This window comes from Pseudoliparis swirei, chromosome 24 (assembly GCF_029220125.1).
Source record: "Pseudoliparis swirei isolate HS2019 ecotype Mariana Trench chromosome 24, NWPU_hadal_v1, whole genome shotgun sequence".
Lineage (NCBI taxonomy): Eukaryota > Metazoa > Chordata > Actinopteri > Perciformes > Liparidae > Pseudoliparis > Pseudoliparis swirei.
The window spans coordinates 15,131,543-15,140,429 of record NC_079411.1 but is presented as its reverse complement, the minus strand read 5'-3'; positions in this window follow the sequence as shown (position 1 = coordinate 15,140,429).

Sequence of the window (8,887 nt, the reverse complement as noted above, 5' to 3'; positions counted from 1 at the left end):
TCCCATGCTGCAGGCCCCTTCTTGTGTTGGCATCAGTGAGATGCATCTGATCAGTTCGAGGCCCGGAGCGACAGACATGACCCCAAGAACTACTCTTGAGCCCCAGTTAGAAGGCTCTTTGTTTTGAAGGCTTTCCCCTCTCACTCTTTTACTAACCTACACACATGCGCCCACAAACACCCATATGCGTGCTTGCCTGTTGGTCTTTATGCTTGTTTATTGCAGGTGTCGCGGTCATAGCTGTTTTTTGATTATTGATTGGTAATGCTGAAGTTATATCAACTTTATGGTATACTGTTAGAGAGCAGTATCTGTGATTAGTTGTGCATTGTGTTGAGTTACGTGTTGTGATGCCAGCTGGTTGTGACGGCCAGGGCTTGGATTCAGTCCTCCACTGTGCCGCTTATGAATCAGTGCGTTTACATGCAATCGAATTATTGGCTTAGTCGGACTGAAATCGAATTATCCGTTTCATGTAAACACCTTAGTCGGACTATGTGCGGTCCGACTTCGATCCGATTAACACCCCTGGATAGCTCGGTCCGATCCAGTTGATAATTCGACTATCGCGGCATGTAACGGTGAATGTGATTAGGAACTGGACTTTGCGTCTTTGTGCATGCTCGAGATCCCGCCGCCGCCCTCCCTCCCTCCCTCCCTCCCTCACATGTCGTGACCCGGAAGTCGAAAGAGACGATAAGTTGTCACTGCCGGCAGCCTGGCCGGCAGAAAACAAACAACCAATCCCGCTGCTAACCATGTTGGTGCCCTAAGCATAACTCCTCATGATGCCCCCCTGAGATAGGGTCTGTGTGCGCGGATGTGTCGGCGCGCATCACGGCAGAGCGATGCGACCCGAGAAGTGTTAACGGGGGGGGGGGGCTGAGCGATTAAATATATCTCTTGTTCTGCCTGTTTTGTGATATACATGCCTAAAAGGCGCCTAATATTTCTAGACTGAAATAATATCGGCATTATAATTATTATAACTGAGCATTTTTTTAGTTGCCTATTTTGTGGTGCCCCCTCAGGACTTGGTGCCCTACGCGCAGAGCGTAGTGCGCGTTATGGGAGCGGCGGCGCTGCAAACAACGCTATGGAGAACACAAGAGCCACCTCACATTTCTGGACCGAAGAGCAGACAGAATTTATGCTTAATGTATTGAAGGAGTTGAACATACTAAAGTTCATGGTTCTTTCTCGAAATGTTGATGTTGTTGTTGTTGGTTGTTGTTGGTGGTGGTGAAGAGGTCAAGCGGAAATGGCTGTATCACCACGAGTTGTAATGAGAACAACGCCACCTATCGTATCGGATATGACATGCTTTCAGCCAATGATTCGAATTACTCGCTGCCATGTATATTGGGATAACAGCAGATCCCCTAAAATCAGAATCAGAAATCAGAATCAGAAACAGGTTTATTGCCAAAGAATGTTTTCACAAACAAACGAGGAACTTTTTTTGGCGGAAGGTGCAAGATTCGCGCACCAAGACACCGAGGCGCCGTCATGGCGCCATCTTGGAAGGGGTGGATGAAAGATTACAGCATACCATGAGGGAAGAGGCGAGAAAGAAAAAGCCACCCCGACTATGCCCCTAGAGAGGTACAGTGTGGGAGCAGGAGAAACAAAAACACCATTGCACATAAGCACATACATCTTAGACATGACTTGCAACGAGTAGGAAGGGGGGGAGGGGAGGTAATCCAAAGACTGGGCGATAGCCCCGCCATTGGGGGCAGAAGGTAACCAGCACCGACAAGCAGCCAGCCCGGTCCTTCGCCGTCACGGCGCCGGACGCAGACCCCGTCCTGTCACCCTGGGGGGGCAAAGCAGGCGAAGGCGTGGGATGGGGGGTAGTGAGTGCATTTCAGTGTGTTGGTTGTGTGTGTGTGTGGCCTGATGTATCGTCCTCCCCCAGTCCACAACAGACAAAGTTCCCAGACCGCAAGATGGTCGTTGCCATGGAGATGGCCTTGAAGGGTCCTGGGGAGAAAACAACCACAGGTGTCTGTGGATAGGGGGAAGGGAATGAGAGAGAGTCTCGCTTCAGTGATCTTCGGGGGAGTTGTTGTTCCAGTCACGATAGCATAGTCCGACTAAAGCAAGATTCGAATTATACCATCATGTAAACGCACTGAGTGTCAAATAGTTTCTAAATACTGACTTTATTGACTGAATCATTGCTATGGTTACGGGGATGCTGGTTGACGCGGCGGTGCATTTCCATCAGTGAGGTGGGTGTAGATAACAAGGATGTTTTTTTACAATCAAATGCAATGTAGATCAGTACCGGCTTCGCATCTATGTAAGTTACGTGCTTTAATTCAATTCAATTCAGCTTATTTTGATTAGCCGAAAATCAAAAAACTAGAAAATGCTGAAATAAATTTCAAATAATTGCTGAAAGTAGAGAAGCATTTAAGGGCACAGGCATTGCACCGCTGGAAACATTTACAAAAAAACTGCTTCGTCCAGGCCACAGTGAACTAATTTGACCATTTAGGCCATTATTTTGAAAATCTAACCCTTGTGCGGGAAATGTCTTTTTACCAGCTGGAAGCTTTTATTTGGAATGCACGGGCTTCCTGGTACACTACTGTGCCTTTTTTCAAAATCCCGCGTAAACTTCAATATCATTCAGGCTTTTGAAAATGTGGGAGCTCCCGTTACCTGGTCGATACTTTGCTTAAAGAAGCTAAAATGTATAATATTGTAAAAGCTGTAAGTTGAGGTAATTGGCTGAAATTCTATAAGAAATGACGAAAAAAAGTTTTGTATAAGCATGAAAGAGAAATAAGCTAATTGTTGGTATATTGCCACAGACATTAGCAGTGGAGGAATGTAGCAAAGCTAAATATTACAGCTTAGCTACATTCCTCCACAGCCAATCACAGAATCAAGAGTATGTCTGTGGCAATATACCAAAAATTAGAGAGAAGCCTAATAGTATAAAGATGAATGAAAGCATATGTAAAGAATATATATTTTAGCTTAGCACAGCCTAGTATTGTTTGCATAAATATTATGTGTAAGATGGAAAACACTGAAAACACTGAAGCAGAGGTTGAGGCTACGGACTGGGTGCACACACAAAATTAACACTGGCATTACTCCACATTTGAGAACATGTAAAGAACTGCACACACATCGGAGGTCCAGTTAGTATTAAGAGACACATGTTTAGACACATGCTTGCACACATAGTAGAGAGAACACTGATCATGGGGACACTGACAAAATGCTTAACTTATTTCCAGACACTTTTAGGACTGAAGGGTGAACTGATGTGTGACTGATTCCGATAGCTCCCGTAGAGATAGAGTTAAAACCGCGTACGATTCCAATTTAATAGTCACCAGCATCCCTTAAGGATGGAACAGACTGTAGATATATTTTCTAAAACAATAGAATGGTTGTTATAGGCAGGTGTACTGGAGAGGACGAGGGCACCCTGGAATACATTAATTAATTAATTTCCTAAACCTGGAAAATGGACCTTGATTTGGGGCCAATAAATAAATGTGTAACCCGTTCTTTACTAATTGGGCCGACTTATTATGACATTCCTAACCCAAGCACAATGATGACGCTGTGAGTTCAGACAAGACATGGTTCTCCTGCATTGATTTGACAGACGCATGCATTTTTTATTTTATTTCTCTCCTTTCTTCTAGAGGTTGACTGTTTATTAAGACTATTATTATTATTGAAAAGGATGGATTTAGGAATTCCATCCTATTTCAAAAGAGGGATATAAGCACACAACAATCTATATTGATGCCAGAGTAGATAGAGAAGGGCCAAACAATTACAGACTAATAGATCAGATATCAGTAGGTTTAGAATCAGTGACCCCAGAGAATCCTAAAAAATAATTTTTTGAAATCATAAATATGCTTGATAAATGAAAAGATGTAATCTTATTTGTGTTCCTTCCATAGTTGTGGTGATAGTAGATGGGGTTCAACGTCGACTGATTCGAAGAAGAGCCGCCACTCCTGTACACATAACTTGCGAGTGTTTGACCACATCCCATATAGTGCACACATGCACACACTCAAGGTATAGATTTACAAGACGCATCAGGTCCGACAACGGAACACATTTTAACAACAAACTGCTGGGGAAAGTTGATATGCACTGGGCATAACCCACAAGTTTGGGTCCATATATCACCCTCAGTCTCAAGGATTGGTCGAGAGAGCCAATCAAATTATAAAGAGGATAATGTGCGAAGGCGCTTCCACTAGGTACTGATGACCATGAGAGCAGTACCAGGGGGGTAGACGTCACCAAGTGAGTTGTTAACAGGAAGAAGTATGTCAGAGCCACCCAGAGATGGAGGTCATATGCCACCTCTGGATGTCTGCAAAATTGAAATGTCAGAATACATAAAAGCTCTAATTTCTCTCTCACCAAAGCTCTCTCAAACCAGGTTGTTCGAGCCCAGACGACCGATCAGGAGGCAGCAGAGCCAACCAAAGTAAAAGTAGGTGACTGGGTCAGGGTCAGCGTTCACAAGAGGAAGTGGACTGAGCCTAGGTGGACTGGTCTGTACGAAGTGAAGGAGGTTACTTCACACATGGTCCAGGTCAAGGGTAAGGCAGAGGCACCTTGACACCACCTGACACATTGTGCCCCAGCCACCTGTCCAACAAGGACATTGACAGAAACACGATCGGATCTAAAGATGTTGATGCCACAGAGGCCGTTCCGTAGGTGTTTCGGGGAGCCTGATAGCCCAGCTAGAAGCCCCCCCCCGCAAACCACTATAGGAACAGCTGGAAGTCAGACAAACTGTTCTAATAGTCATGGGACTAACTCTTGCCATTATCGTAGGATTAGTCATGTGAGGTTTAGAGAAGAACCTGCCAAAAAAGACATTATAATAGAAAAGATTAGGGAGAATATTGTTTTTAATGTATGTTGCATGAGAGCGACTGTATGTTAATATTATAAATTGACGAAGCCAGTTGAATTACGTGAAGTGACTTAGAATAACAAAGACAGGACTTTTATTATGAAAATGATTTTAATTTGAAAATACTTGGTTAGCGACTTGACCGGAAGCGACGTTTTGACCGTGGGTTAGTGACATTTGACCCCTACATTGTTCTAGCAGAACTTTGAACTAATCACTAGGTGTTAAAGGCTGGACTCACCTTTGAGTGAGGATTGGCTGACTGAGTCTAAGACTCTGGGGATCAGAGATAGCGGGGTCTCATCAACAGATATCTCGACGCCGGAAGGCTGAGGAAGCAGAGGAGCCGGGAGCCAATGAAGAGCACGCTCTACCACCCACGATGCTGCCCATGGGAGTCATGTCGTATCCAGGGCCCATGCGACACCAGTGGAAGAAGAACAACAAGCCTGACCAGGACGATCCAGACGAAGTCAAGTTCGAGACCACCGGATAAAAGACCCCATCGACAGCCGGAGGGGACGCTGACGCGGACCAGAGGACCAGAGGACCAGAAGGACTTCCAGGACCCAGACCAGGATGAAGCAGACGACGCGGACCCAGCCAGGGTTGAAGCAGACGAATTGCAGCAGGGACCGGATCGTCAACTGGTTATCAGGATGCCAACCTGCTACTCACCAGCCGCTAGGATACAAGACCCAGGCCTGCCTAACCACTCTCAATTTCACCGCTTTCCTTTTACACCTGCACATTACAGATTTAACGCACACACACCTACTGACTTCCCTAGGATGGAAGATCTAAGAGGGTGGATCGGAGTACCACATGACAGAAACCACGCCCCTATTTCCATCCCTAACAGAGAGAGACTCTCTCCCCGAGAAATAGGTATCTTACAGGTCTTATGGGACCTTAATCTAGGCAACGAGAGATCATATTTCAGGAGACTCATTCACGTCAAATGGCAGAGCTACGACAGGACGAGGAGACCAGGACACATAGCCGCTCAGTGCGGCCAGGCCAAGATGAAGATCTGGCATAGTGAGGGAAATAAATATTCCCGGAGTAAGGGTTCACATCCAGCGGATGTGAAAAGAGGGATTTGTAAAGAATATATATTTTAGCTTAGCACAGCCTAGTATTGTTTGCATAAATATTATGTGTAAGATGGAAAACACTGAATGGAATTTAAAATCTCCGGCAGAGCAATCTGGTGCCTGACTGATCTAAAGAAAGATAACAGTGACACTTGGTGAGGTTTTGTGAGCCCCCCTCCTCCACATCCACACATTCCGGAGGTGATCACGTACAAAGAGCTCTCTATACCTCAGGTCAGGGAATGGCAACAGAGACATTTACCTCACCGGGCAGATAGATAAGGAAGGGTCCAGATGCGGCCATTAGTCTCCTTCAGTCATTTATGGCCCCTCATTGACCCCTCTCACACTCTCATCTACTCTCACATGGGAATAGGCCCTTTGTCTGAACGACCTTCTGGGAAGATCCAGGCCCCATCCCTGCACTGATAAGACCCCCAGAGAGGAGTGAAAGACAGCTTCAAAGGGAGGAACCAAGTAAATCAACTCTCTGGAAAATAAATTACTTACTTCTTCCTTCTCACACTTCTCTACAAACATATGAATTCATTGGCTGGCCACAAGAACCAATGAAGGAGCGACAACGATGGAAGCAGAGGAACAAGAACCAATGAGAAGACACCATCCTCTTTACCTCCTGACCAATTAGAACTGGCCTTGATGGCTATTTAAACCGTCGCGCCCTCTGTTAAGGCGCCTCTCTCTGGTCTGAATACTCTAGGTACCAGCCGGAGGGGGGTCCATGCATGATGTCCACTTGTATCCTGATTTCTGAATAAAACGCTAATAAATGTAACGTGGAAGTCTACCGCTGCTTTCTTCCAGTGAGTGTCGTCCAGGTGGTGTGTCGCTGTCCAACTCCAACACATACATGCCCGGATGTGTAGAGAGAGAGAGAGAAAGAGAGTTATAAATCTGAAACATCTGAAGGATTAAATCTGTGAAAAAATTAAATTAAGTACAGAGAAAGATCCCCAACGGAGCTGAAGAGCAATGCGCCAATCAGAAACAAGCAGAAACTGATATCAGGTCATCACAATTAGCTGTGTTTCCATGTCTGAAGCAGCAGGACACACCTTCTCACTCGCACTAAACCATTTGGACGACATGCCAGTGTCAGTGTCTTTCCAAAGGACACATGGACATAGACGGGAGGAGCCAGGGATTGAACCACCGATCCTCCAATTGAACAATGACCCGGCTCTCTGATGTTGTTTTACAGAGTTCATCCGCACTCCTCCATCACCTTCTCTCCACCTCCTAGAGCAGTGGTTCTTAACCTTATTGGAGGTACTGAACGCGGCAAGCTTCATCAGCACATTAGCCGAACCCTTCGGAATTGGAAAAATAAAATATGATTTCTTCAAAACATAGGTATTTTATTAGTGCACAAAATGAACTATGCATCAGTTGTAACTCAATGAATATTTACTGCAAATCAATGTGACTTACTGTTGCCTTTCAGATACAAGTTCAGAAATGTGCGGCTTCACTTCGGCAAGTGCCGAGAACAGGCGATGTAGCCTTTTCATGGCTCTCTTCACCTTGAATTCAGCGAGTGTTGTGTTCTTGTATATCTCCGTGCAGCTTTAGGAAGGGTTCCATTAGTTCTGCCGGTGCTCGACTAGAATTGCTCAACTTGGCCATTGAGGACGCCGACTCCCATCAAGCTCCTTTTATACACGTGAATCAATATTGTACGTATTCGTGGTTTATTCTCGTCATTCGCATCTTAGAGGGGGCGTGGTTTATCTCTGTGGCTTTACTCCGTGGAAACAGTTATTGGATGGCTTTTCTCCCATCAACCTAGACCAATTATCTTGAATGGTTTCTACTCCTGACACGTCTACCTGTCTCCTGGACTCCAGGCCACGGACCACATTCCTTCAAAGTAGCTGTTATTAAACCTCTCCTGAAGAAGCCCACTCTGGATCCAGAGGTGTTGGCTAACTACAGACCGATCTCTAACCTCCCCTTCCTCTCCAAGATCCTTGAGAAAGTTGTTGCAATTCAGTTGTGTGATTTTTTACATCATTATAGTTTATTTGTGGAGTTTCCGTCAGGATTTAGAAAACACCACAGCACAGACAGCACTGTTAGAAAATACAAATGACCTCCTAATAGCATTAGATCAAGGACTCAACTCTGTACTTTGTTAGACCTTAGTGCTGTGTTCGACACCATTGACCATGACATCCTATTACAGAGACTGGAGCAGTCGATTGGCATTTCAGGCACCGCACTAAATTGGCTTGAATCCTATTTATTAGATTGATCATAGTTTGTATTTGTAAACGATGAAGCCTCGATAACCACCAACGTTAGTCACGGAGTTCCACAAGGTTCTGTGCTTGGACCAATTTTATTTACCTTATACATGCTTCCTTTGGGCAATATTATCAGGATACACTCCATAAACTTTCACTGTTATGCACAGTGGTCCCCAAACTACGGTCCGCGGGCCAGATACGGCCCGCCTCCACATTTGGTCCGGCCCCCTGAACAATACCAGAGACGCATTCTGATTTTTTTTTTTTAGTCTGGCCACGCAAATCCTAGACTAGCCCCTGTCAAATAGAACGGAATAATGGCGAAAAGGTTAGGTAAGATCCCGGAAAGGGTTATTAATATTTGGTTATGTGTGGCTTTCTGGAAAACAATACATTTTTGTTTTGGTGGGGGGGTCACCTGGCCCGCTGCCGTTGAGATTGCAGTGAGACGCAGAGAAAATGTGATGTGGTGCTCTTCACAATAAAACATCTTTGATGGGACGTGTCGAGTCTCGGCCAATCAGCGTTAAGATGTCGACAGCGTTTGGTGGTTTAGGTTAGCTTGAATGTCAGCCCGCTACATCTACTGCTGTCAC